Genomic DNA, 12,082 nt, shown 5'->3' with positions numbered 1-12,082 from the left:
GCCTAAGGAGGAGATGGCAGCATAATTAGTCAGCAGTGTGAGGCATTACAACACTTTACAGGCCAGTACTCCGACCTCAAAAGCCATTTCCTCACAGATGATGCCCAAACTGGAACCTTCAGCAGGCTCTTCCACCACTTTTACGAGCCAGCTGCTTTTCAGTGAAGGGACATGGCCCTGGCACAGACCTTTGTCATAAAATGTTTCCCTTGGCTGGAGGCAGTGTTGCATGGGGATACTATACGGTGGATAAGATGATCTCTGAGTCTGTGAATGATGGTACTGCAGAAACTCTACAGGCTGGGGAAGCAAACATGAATTTGGAATATGCAACATCCCAGTAGGACAAAACAATTTTACTTCCATAATGGCAGGGCTCCAACATAATGAACCTGCCAACAAATGGCCAGCTAGTCCCCCAGGAGTGGTGCCATGCCAGGGGGTTTGTACGGGCTCCTGCTGTTGGCAGGTAGGTACTCAGCAGTGACAGTGGCCAGATTAACCTTGGTGCAGCAAATTCCATGCTGTTGAGCCCATGCGTGTCTCTGTCCCTGTCACAGAGGCCACCTTATTCAGGGCCTCCAAAGAGAGGATTTCCCTTCACCATGTTCTTTCTGGGTCATCTGGGGAGGGGGCTCTATGGGAGCTGCCATTCACTTTGTTCTGATGCTGGCTTGCTTGCTATAGAACCTATGCATGAGACAGGACCTTTAACTTCCTGTTAACTGATCTTGGAGCAGCTCCCTGAGACACCTGACTTGGGAAAGAAGCAGGAAAGCACTGGGTTGAGTCCAGTGGGGATCCCAGCCTCCTATAGCAACTGTGTCTATAGCACACTGTCTTCTAGACCTGCTTGCACTTAACTATTTCTGTTTTAAGATGAAAGACTATTTTGCACATACAATTTTATGATTAGTTGGGTCAAATAGCAGTCAGTTTCTGATGGATGTTTCAGGTCATGTGGAACACTTGCTATCCCATGGTCAAGTGGACATGCTCTACTAGGGCTCAGCAGTAGGTCAGAAAGTTATTGTCAAGTAGAGAATCATGTTGGCAGAAGAGGGCGTGGCTTTCTCCAGGAACCTGGCATCTGTACTAGGGAGGGCTCTTTCCTGTTCCAGGCCTTACTCACAATCACAGGTTACCCAGGAAATGGTTGAAATGGGTATTCAAAGGTGGCATAGGTTGCCTCCAAAATCTGAAGATTTTACCTCTCTTTTTCTGATAGGTGGAGCAGAATAGAGCATCTTATCTCTCTCTTCGGAGGCGTTTCCGAGATCATCAGACCCTTAGAAACTTTGCCTTTGTGGAAGTCTCTGAAGTTTCCCATGGTTTACCTCTGGCAGGAATGTTTCCTCACTAAGGCTTCTAGGATGCTTGCTGCTCCCTGCATGGTACAATGTGGTCGGTGCAATGGACCAATATTTTGTTTGGTGAGATTTCAAGAAGCAAGTGACATGGCCCCAAGGTATGTGAGGACAAAGTGCCTCGGATTTTCTTTACTGGCAGGAGTAGGAAAAGCAAATTCACTCGCTGGGTAATAGGTGCCAGGAGCTGAGTTTATTTGCTTTGGAAAAGTTACTACGTGTAGAGCCGCATTCACCACCACCCCCAGCATTTGCACTGAATACACAGGCGAGTTAAGTGAAGACTTTGTGGGAGTCTCCACTCTGCATTTTTCAAGCCTTTGAGGGTGGGCCAATCCCTGCACACCCCAGGGATACAGCGCTGCCTTCACTTTATTCTCCTGGTGGGATAAAGGGAGTATGCCAAGGCTCCATACTTCTTTCTCATAATGGCCTCGAGTCAGGGAATCAATGTGAAGATTCATCTAGGTATGAAGCAGGTTACTGTCACTCCATGCATGCCGGGACTTGTGAAATAATGATTGGGCCCACTATGAGATGGATCTAGTCAAGTCTCCACCTACATATTGATGTACCTATTCGCAGGGTAGGAACAGAGACATAGATGTACAGAATGGACTTGTGGACATGGGGTTTGGGAGAAAGAGAGGGTGGGATAAATTGAGAGAATAGCATTGATATATATATACACACACACACACACACTACAACGTGTAAATTAGCTAGCTAGTGGGAAGGTGCTCTGTGATACCCTAGAGGGGTGGGATGGGGGCTGGGAGGGAGGGTCTAGAGGGAGGGGACATTTGTGTACATATAGCAGAGTTGCATTGTTATGCACCAGAAATTAACATAGCACTGTAAAGCAATTGTATGCCAATTAAAAAAACCCCAAATCCATTAACTGGATGTAATAACATAGTAATTGTCTTCAAACCAACAATAAATATGTTTTTATAAAAAAAAAAATAAAAGGACTCCACCTATCACTTCACCTCCATAAGCCCCACCCACTCTGATCAGTGGGCCATTTCAGGTTTCCAAGGATTAGCATCATTTTACAGGCAGCTTTCAGTTCCTGGAAAGATCTAGGTACTTTCCCAGGGTGCACAGTTACTCTGTAAAATGACAGTGGGTCCCACTGGGGAAAGCATAAGGGAAGATTTAAAACATAATGCTGGTTTTAGGGTGTTCTTTCAAGAGCATGGCCTCTCCTCTTGTCTAGGAACTTGGTAAGAGGCCCCAAATCACTTGTTAATTTATTTAATACATTCAATTGACACAGTGCTACACTCAGGGAATAATATATATTTTAAAGCTTTTTCTATTCTTTGCTTTAGTAATTTTATTTATTAAAAACATTTTGGGGAGCCGTGTCTCAGGATACAGAGCATACAGGATCTTATTTCCCCTTGATCAGGGATTGAACCCTTGCTTTCTGCAGTGGAAGTGCAGAGTCTTAACTGGACCACGAGGGAAGTCCATCATAATTTCAATAGTAGAGAAACCAAAGCCATCTTACACAGAGGTATGTTGACAGAAATGAACACAGAGATTTTAAAGTGAGCAAGCTCAAGATATCCATTTTAAACTTCTCTCTAAAATGCAGCAAGTCTTGTCATATTTTAAAAATTAATCTCCATTAATAACAATCACAATCAATTCTGTTCAGTTCAGTAGCTCAGTCGTGTTCAGCTCTTTGCAACCCCACGATCCACAGCACGCTAGGCCTCCCTGTCCATCACCAACCCCCAGAGTTTATTCAAACTCATCTCCATTGAGTTGGTGATGCCATCCAACCATCTCATCCTCTGTCGTCCCCTTCTCCTTCTGCCCTCAATCTTTCCCAGTATCAGGGTCTTTTCAAATGAGCCAGCTCTTTGCACCAGGTGGTCAAAGTATTGGAATCTCAGCTTCAACATCTGTCCTTCCAATGAACACTCAGGACTGATCTCCTTTAGGATGGACTGGTTTGATCTCCTTGCAGTCCAAGGAACTCTCAAGAGTCTTCTCCAACACCGTAATTCAAAAGCGTCAATTCTTTGGCGCTCAGCTTTCTGTATAGACCAACTCTCACATCCATTCGTAACTACTATGGAAAAACCATAGCCTTGATGAGACAGACCTTTGTTGGCAAAGTAATGTCTCTGCTTTTTAATATGCTGTCTAGGTTGGTCATAACTTTCCTTTCAAGGAGTAAGCATCTTTTAATTTCGTGGCTGCAGTCACCATCTGCAGTGATTTTAGAGCCCTCAAAAATAGTCAGCCACTGTTTCCCCATCTATTTGCCATGAAGTGATGGGACCAGATGCCATGATCTTAGTTTTCTGAATGTTGAGCTTTAAGCCACCTTTTCACTCTCCTCTTTCACTTTCATCAAGAGGCTCTTTAGTTCTTCTTCACTTTCTGCCATAAGGGTGGTGTCATATGCATATCTGAGTTTATTGATATTTCTCCTGGCAATCTTAACTCCAGCTTGTGCTTCATCCAGCCCAGCATTTCTCATGATGTACTCTGCATATAAGTTAAGTAAGCAAGGTGACAATAAATAGCCTTGATGTATCCTTTTCCTATTTGGAGCCAATCTGTTGTTCTATGTCCAGTTCTAACTACTGCTTTCTGACATGCATACAGATTTCTCAAGAGGCAGATCAGGTGGTCTGGTATTCCTATCTCTTTCAGAATTTTCCACAGTTTATCGTGATCCACACAGTCAAAGGCTTTGGTATAGTCAGTAAAGCAGAAATAGATGTTTTTCTGGAACTCTCTTGCTTTTTTCATGATCCAGTGGATGTTGGCACTTTGATCTCTGGTTCCTCTGCCTTTGCTAAATCCAGCTTGAATATCTGGAAGTTCACGGTTCATATATTGCTGAAGCCTGGCTTGGAGAATTTTGAGCATTACTTTACTACCGTGTGAGATGAGTACAATTGTGTGGTAGTTTGAGCATTATTTGGCATTGGCTTTCTTTGGGGTTGGGATGAAAACTGACATTTTCCAGTCCTGTGGCCACTGCTGAGTTTTCCAAATTTGCTGGCATATTGAGTGCAGCACTTTCACAACATCATCTTTTAAGATTGAAATAGCTCAACTGGAATTCCATCACATCCACTAGCTTTGTTCATAGTGACGCTTCCTAAGGCCCACTTGACTTCACATTCCAGGATGTCTGGCTCTAGGTGAGTGATCACACCATCGTGGTTATCTGGGTCATGAAGATCTTTTTTGTACAGTTCTTCTGTGTATTCTTGCCACCTCTTTTGAATATCTTCTGCTTCTGTTAGGTCATAACTTTTCTGTCCTTTATTGAGCCCATCTTTGCATGAAATGTTCCCTTGGTATCTCTAATTTTCTTGAGGAGATCTCTAGTCTTTCCCATTCTGTTGTTTTCCTCTATTTCTTTGCACTGATCACTGAGGAAGGCTTTCTTATCTCTCCTTGCTATTCTTTGGAACTCTGCATTCAAATGGGTATATCCTTCCTTTTCTCCTTTGCTTTTTGCTTCTCTTCTTTTCACAGCTATTTGTAAGGCCTCTTAAGACAGGCATTTTGCTTTTTTGCATTTCTTTTCCATGGGGATGGTCTTGATCCCTGTCTCCTGTACAGTGTCATGAACCTTTGTCCATAGTTCATCAGGCACTCTATCAGATCTAGTCCCTTAAATCTATTTCCCACTTCCACTGTATAATCATAAGGGATTTGATTTAGGTCATACCTGAATGGTCAAGTGGTTTTTCCCTACTTTCTTCAATTAATCTTGTAAGTTATAATTAAACTTAAATTATCTTTCAAAGGAAAAAATGAATTCCCTCATTTAAATACTTTTGTGTTATGGAAAAGACTAACTCTGAAACCCCACACACAGTAACACGTATGGTAACACGGTCCTGCAGCCCTCATTAGGGATGCTCCTGCACCCCGTGTGACTCACCATGAGTCTTTGACAACACCCGAACCGTCCTGTGCCGTGTGCAGTGAGAATATCTGTTGTGCTCTCAGATGCACTCAAGTGCTGCAGCTAGATCAAAACGCCATAGGATTTTCAAACTCACTCAGTTTCTAAATTTATTTGATTTCTGAAGGATGGCCCTGGTCCATGGACAGAAGCCACATTTGACAAATGATGCTGTAGGGTTGTTACTGTTCCCTGGACCATGAGTATCGCAGTCACTTGATGCCTTGCCATCTACCTGCACTTACCTCATGCCACCACCAGCCATCCTTTGGGGACTCATGATGCCACTGCATGCCAGATATCCCACATCCCCCTTTTCCCTGGTGAGGAGGTGTGGTTTGTGTTCCTCGAATATGCAAACAACTGAGTCCTAGGGATCATTTTGAGGATGTGTTTCCTGGGGCACATTCCAAGAGTGTAAGTTAAGAAGAATTTAACAAAAGACTCTATCGAGGCATGGGGAGAATGTAGGAAAACCTTGAGGGACAGTGCAGAGCCCCAGGGCTTTGTAATGGTGAAGTTCTGCCAGCACTGTCTGCCTGGAGGGACAGAAGCTGTACACAGTATCAGAAACTCAGAAGGGGAAGGTTGGCTATGTGGAAGGGCTGCCAGCCAGGAACTATAACCTCTAACAAAGGAACACAGACAGCTCTGGGGAAGAAACAGCTTGACCCTCACTCCCTGCTGTGGAAGGCATGTGGGTTTATGACTTACTCAGAGCTCAGGCTCTTGGAGCAAGAAGCAGTGTGCAGAGTGGCTCTGCTTTTAGTCGCTCAGTCGTGTCTGGCTCTTTGCAACTCCATGGACTGTAGCCCATCAGGCTCCTCTATCTGTGGAATTTTCTAGGCAAGAATACTGGAGTGGGTTGCCATTTCTTTCTCCAGGGGATCTTCTCGACCCAGGGATTGAACTCATGTTTCTTGTGTCTCCTGCATTGGCAGGCAGATTCTTTGTCACCGTGTCACCTTGGAAGCCCCCCAAAAACCCATGTAGAGCAAAGTAAATCTGTAACTAAATACTGATGCACTTCATTTGATACCTCAACATTTAAAAATACCGATAAAACTGGGCGTATCCCCAGACTGTTCACTGTCCAAGGGAGAAGCGCACATCAGTTTAACTGTTCATTTCCAGGGAATGAACCTTGTTGAAGCCTCTTTAAGGTGCAAGTCCCTGCCCCCGTCATGGAAACCCTTCTGCCCACACACTGGGTTTGACACAGAGACCAACACCACCCAAGCTGCTGCTGCTGCTGGTTTAGGGAATTGAGGGATGTAGGCCGAGGTGGCCCACATGTGGGTGTGCCGTGCAGACCACAAGGAGGGCACTGCTGGAGCAGCTCTCTCTGAGGCAAAAGGCCTTTGCTGCTTCTCTGACACTAGACCTATTTTATGTTTTCAGACACAAAGAGGGGCCTACAGACTCAGAGTGCTCAGTAGGTAGTGGGGTATGTCATTAGAATGTGGTAACAATTTGGCTTTCCTTGAATTTATTTTCATGGCTACCTTCTATTTATGGAAAATGAATCTAGTTTTATATTTAACTTACTGATCTATTATTGCATTTTTAGATGTTTATTTAAATTTAAACTAAGAGACACTTTTTTGTTTCTTTTAATAAGAAATCATGAGGCAGTGGGTAAATACGGCAAGCCCTGGATATGGGCAGACCTGATGGACTTGGGAGTCACTTCGGTGATTGCGTCTTGGAGTGACCCCCACATTGGTCTCCCCACCTTCATCCTGGCCCATTTCTGTGGCTGCCATAACAAAATCAGTGACTACAAAACAACCCACAGTCACGTAGCACACAATTCTGGAGGCTAGTAGTCCAAAATCAGCTTCAATGGGCTGAAGTCAGCAGGGTCACTGTTTCTCTGAAGGCTCTAGGGGAGGGTCTTCCCTTTCCTCTCCCAGCTTCTGGTGGCTCCAAACACTCCTTGGCTTGAGTCTGCATTATTCTCACCTTGGTCTCCATCTTCACACTGGCTTTTCTTCTGTGTCTGCATCTCTCTCTTCCCTTTCCTCTCCCAGCTTCTGGTGGCTCCAAACACTCCTTGGCTTGAGTCTGCATTATTCTCACCTTGGTCTCCATCTTCACACTGGCTTTCCTTCTGTGTCTGCATCTCTCCTGTTTCTCTTATGGATGCTTATCACAGGATTTAGGGTCCACCTGGGTAATCCAGGATGATCTCATCTTGAGGTCCTTAATTAGTTATGTCTGCAAAGACTCATTTTCCAGAGAAGGTCACATTCACAGATTCTGGAACATATCTTTTTTGGGGGAACCCCCTACTAGTGGGTCCCTCCTCTTCACTGTTTCAGCCCCCCCACTTCCTGCCACTCCCTCGCCCATCACTTCATCCAGTCACACAGAATGGCAGCCCGCTTTGCTTCTGGAACTCGTGAGCTTGTTTCCTCACGCACTGACCCCTTTGCTGGGCACTCTTCTCACCCAGAATCCTGCGGGGGCCTCTGTCACCTCCTCGGGTGTTTGGTCTCCTGTCACTCTCCCAGAGAAGCTTTCCCTGAACATGGTGCTTAGTAATGAGGTGCCATTCCCAGCGCCAGCCCCCCGCACAACCCAGGGCCCAGCCCCGCCCTTCCTCCCCTCTGGCTCTGCTTGTCTTCAGAACAGGACTTTTGTCAGCAGGCCACCCACTGCGTGTGTGTCACTTGTCAGTTTCCCTCATGACAATGGCCTTCACAAGGGGAGGGACTTTCGTCTGTTTTGTCCATTGCTGTAGCCTTAGATTCTAGAACAGTGCCTGATGGGTAGCAATTGTTTGTGTTGGTTGAAAAGTGCATTGGGGATCTGATGGAGGGTGAGGTGATACTGAGGGGCCCTTAAACCCTTCCAAGCTGCAAGAATGGGGTCAGAGACCCAGGACCTGCAGTCTGGTCACCTGCCCCGTCTAACCGCTCCCACCTCTGTGTTGACCTGCGACAGGCTCTCTGTCTACCCTTTTCTCAAAAACCATGCCTTTTATTTTTCTTAATGTAGAAAGAAGGAAGAGATTTTTATCTCTGTCTTACACATTAGGATACTTCTTAATGGTTGCCCTGTGCTTCCACTCCAGTGTTCTTGCCTGGAGAATCCCAGGGACAGGGGAGCCTGCTGGGCTGCCATCTATCGGTTTGCACAGAGTCGGACACGACTGAAGTGACTTAGCAGTGCTTCATTTTAGGCAAAATTCTAAATAACCCAATCAGGGAACTTATATTTTAAAATAACTTTGTTTTAGTTTATTTTTTAGGAAAGTATTATTCATGACAATAAACTAAAGCAAGACAAATAACAATAAAGAATAAACTCATCAAGTACTCTAAAAAGTCTTTTCAGAGAGAACTTCAGTGTACTTTTCTGCTTCCTGTGTCTGTGTCCTTGGGGTGGTAGCTGTGAGCCAGGGAAGCAGCTCAGAGAACACTGGAGCTACCTTGGTAACACATGTGAGGCCCCTTGTCCTGGAGACTCCAAATCAGTCCTTGCCAAAATTCAAAGATGAACACAGAGACTGCTTTGAAACTTGGAACTCTGAGTCCCTGAAATAGAGAAGGTCCCCTGTCTGAGAATGCTGTGCTCTTTTTTTCCAGTTGAGCCGATGGCTGGGCCAAACCCTTCCTCTCACTGGTAGGAGCTCGAGGTCTGGCCTTCAGTCTTCCTGTTAGAAAGAAAAGAAACTTTGTTCAGTTAAATTTGCACACCTGGTCCTTTCAACTGTGTGTCTGAATAGGAAGGCATTGGGAAAGGTCTGTGTCTCAAGGGGGACAGGAATAACATGCTGCCAAGAGTGTACTGGAGAAATAGGCCAGCATCCTGGGGAACAGGGGAGTAGGCAGGCACGGGGCTTTCTATGCTGGGATAAAACATCTACTCTGCAGCCTGGCAGTCTGGCCTCTCCCTACCCCCCTGGGTTTTTGATGAAGGCTCTGAAGGAACACACTTGTACCACTGCTTCTTCCCCATCTTTCCTGGGACTGGCAAGCCCAAGGCCAAGAGACTTTGCAGCAGGAGCCCCTGGCTTGTGAGCTTGAAGAGGTGACCTCATTTCCATGTTACAGCCCCCCATGTGTACAGTGGGTTAATAGTACCCCAGATGGTGGTGACAATTCAGTAAGCCTTGCATAAAAGGCACTTGCTTCAGGTTAGCCCTCCAGCCAGGCTAGAGTCTTCCTCCTGCTCCATCCCTGTGTATTTCTTTAAACATGAACTCAGTTTAGCAACCAGAACCATTGGATTTCTTGCGCAGCAAGAGTCCAAGCAATGCTGTTTCTCAGGGCAATAAGAGGGTCTGAGATGTGCACCTACCTTGAGCCACTGCAGGCCAGACCTCAGGGCTCCTCCCCAGGTCCTTTCTCAGCTTGGTCCCTTGGGTTCCACTCCTACAGCCACCTTTCTACTCCATCTTCATGGTGGGCCACCTACTCCAAGGCCTCAGTATCCAAGTGCCAGAGGAGAGTCTTAGAAAAGCCAATAGAGCCTGCTCCATTCCTACCCACATCTACCTGGGGATGTTCCTTAGTCTCCCTGAGCCTTGCATCCTCCTCTGTGAGGGGAGGATGGCTGTGCCCACTTCAGAGAGCTGTAGCCATGGTAACCTGTGCAACCCTCATCATTGCTGTCCCTACCACCAGCTCCTGTGGGGACTGGTTCAGGCCCCTTTCCTCTTTGCAAAAACATCCACATCCCTCAAATCTGCCTATCCTTCTGTATACCTCTCCTTTTCCTTCTGGGCCTGGGACTTGGGACCCTGCCATGCCCCAGCCTCCAGCTCTGTGTGGGGAAAGGATATGAGTTCAGAACTGTCACAGCTGGTTTGTTAACGTGAGAGAAGAACCTAGAAGAACTGAGGTCATCAGGAAGACTCCATTGCCATGGAAGGAAGAGCAGATAGAACAGAGTTAGATTCTTGGTGATAATGTTTGAACAGCTGGAGCAAGTCTCACCTGAAATCCATCCTTGGACTTTACAGATACATGATCCAATATATTCCTTTGCTATTTAAGTCAATTTGATACCATTTGCCTCCCTAATGTAGAGAATCTTGCCCTCTCAAACCAGGAGACAAATATGGGCTAAGGTGGGAAATAGCATGTGCAAGAAGCTCGATGAGGCAGAAGCTCTTCCTGAGGAGTGGAAAGCAGGGCCATTGCTGCTGGGAGCACTGGGCAAGGGACCTGCTTGGTACCCACAGAAAGGCAGCAGTGTTCGTGAGCATGCAGACTTGGACAAACTCCCGGTCAACAGTATGATGGGATATATGGGGCTGAGAAAGGCCATAGAAGCCCCCAGACCCACAGGCTTCTGGGGGAAAGGGTCTGCCCAGTGGTTCTGAAAACTGAACACAAGATACAGGGAACTTGAAGAGCTCTCATAATGCAGTCCCTGTTCTAACATGTGCCCAGCAGCTCTGGCTGCAAATGATGATGCATGATGTCCTGGGGCCTCAGAAAGGGGCCTCCAGTCGTGAGTCCTCCATGAAATGAGGCTAGGTTTTGGGGTAGAAAGTTTCCCACTTCAGAGTGTGAGGCACTGGTTTTGGCTGAGCTGCTAGCCAGCAGGGAGGAGAGCACAGGAAAATTGAGTCTTGATGGATTTGAAGATATCTGTAGTGTTTATGTCCCAAGAAGCTTAGGTTTTGGTGTTTAGTCAACCTGCTGAACATCTGTTTAGCCAGGTGTCTTGGACAGCCTAGGGGCTCCCAGAACAACATGGATGATGCTGCATACATTCCCATGTAGGCTGCATGGCTGGAAAGCACAGGCCTGTGACTCCCCTGGGGCCCCTCTCCTGCTTTCCTCAGGATTGGCCTGCAGCAGGCAGGAGAGGCTAGAAGAGGCTTATTGTACACAAGGCTCTTGCAGTGGGGTGAGCTGGCTCCTTTGTCATTTCTTTCAGCTGGAAATTATATTCAGGAAATGACAGCAGCTTAAACAAGACAAGTGCATTTCTGTCCATGTAAATGCAGCCTGGGCCTAGGCAGGCTACAGTTAGTGTGATGGCTCCATGTATCACCAGGACCCAGATTTCTCCCACTTTCCTGTTCCACCATTCTCAGCCTGTGGCAATCATCCTCATGCTCAAAAGATGGCTGCTAAAGCTCCAGCTATCATAACAAGAGTCTAAATTGAAAAAATGGGGAGGAAAGATAAGGAACAGAATTATAAAAAGTCAGCCTTTATCAAAAGGCCCAATTACAACTCCTTACTTACTTCCATCTATAAGTGAAGCTGGAAAATGCAACTTCTCATCTGGGTACAGGAAGTGGTGGCTACCTGCACCACAAGGCTGGCTCCTGAGTCTGTGCTCTAACCACTACACTGTATAGCCTTCCAAAGGCAATGGTATATAGCTAGAATTTAATACTTTCATTTTGCTTTTACTATGTTTTCATGATTCAGTTCGGTTCAGTCATTCAGTTGTGTCCAACTCTTTGCAACCACATGGATTGCAGCACACCCGGCTTCCTGGTCCATCACGAACCCCTGGAGCTTTCTAAAACTCATGTCCATTGAGTCGGTGATGCCGTCCAACCATCTCATCCTCTATCATCCCCTTATCCTCCTGCCTTCAACCTTTCCCAGCATCAGAGTCTTTTCCAGTGAGTCAGTTCTTCTCATCAGCTGGCCAAAGTACTAGAGCTTCAGCTTCAGCATCAGTCCTTCCAATGAATATTCAGGATTGATTTCCTTTAGGATTGACTGGTTTGATCTTCTTGCAGTCCAAGGGACTCTCAAGCATCTTATCCAACACACAGTTCAAA

The sequence above is a fragment of the Bos grunniens genome, chromosome 7 (genome assembly GCF_055505025.1).
Source record: "Bos grunniens cultivar Pamir isolate PY7600 chromosome 7, Bosgru_T2T1.0, whole genome shotgun sequence".
Classification (NCBI taxonomy): domain Eukaryota; kingdom Metazoa; phylum Chordata; class Mammalia; order Artiodactyla; family Bovidae; genus Bos; species Bos grunniens.
Note: the sequence above shows the minus strand (reverse complement) of the source record.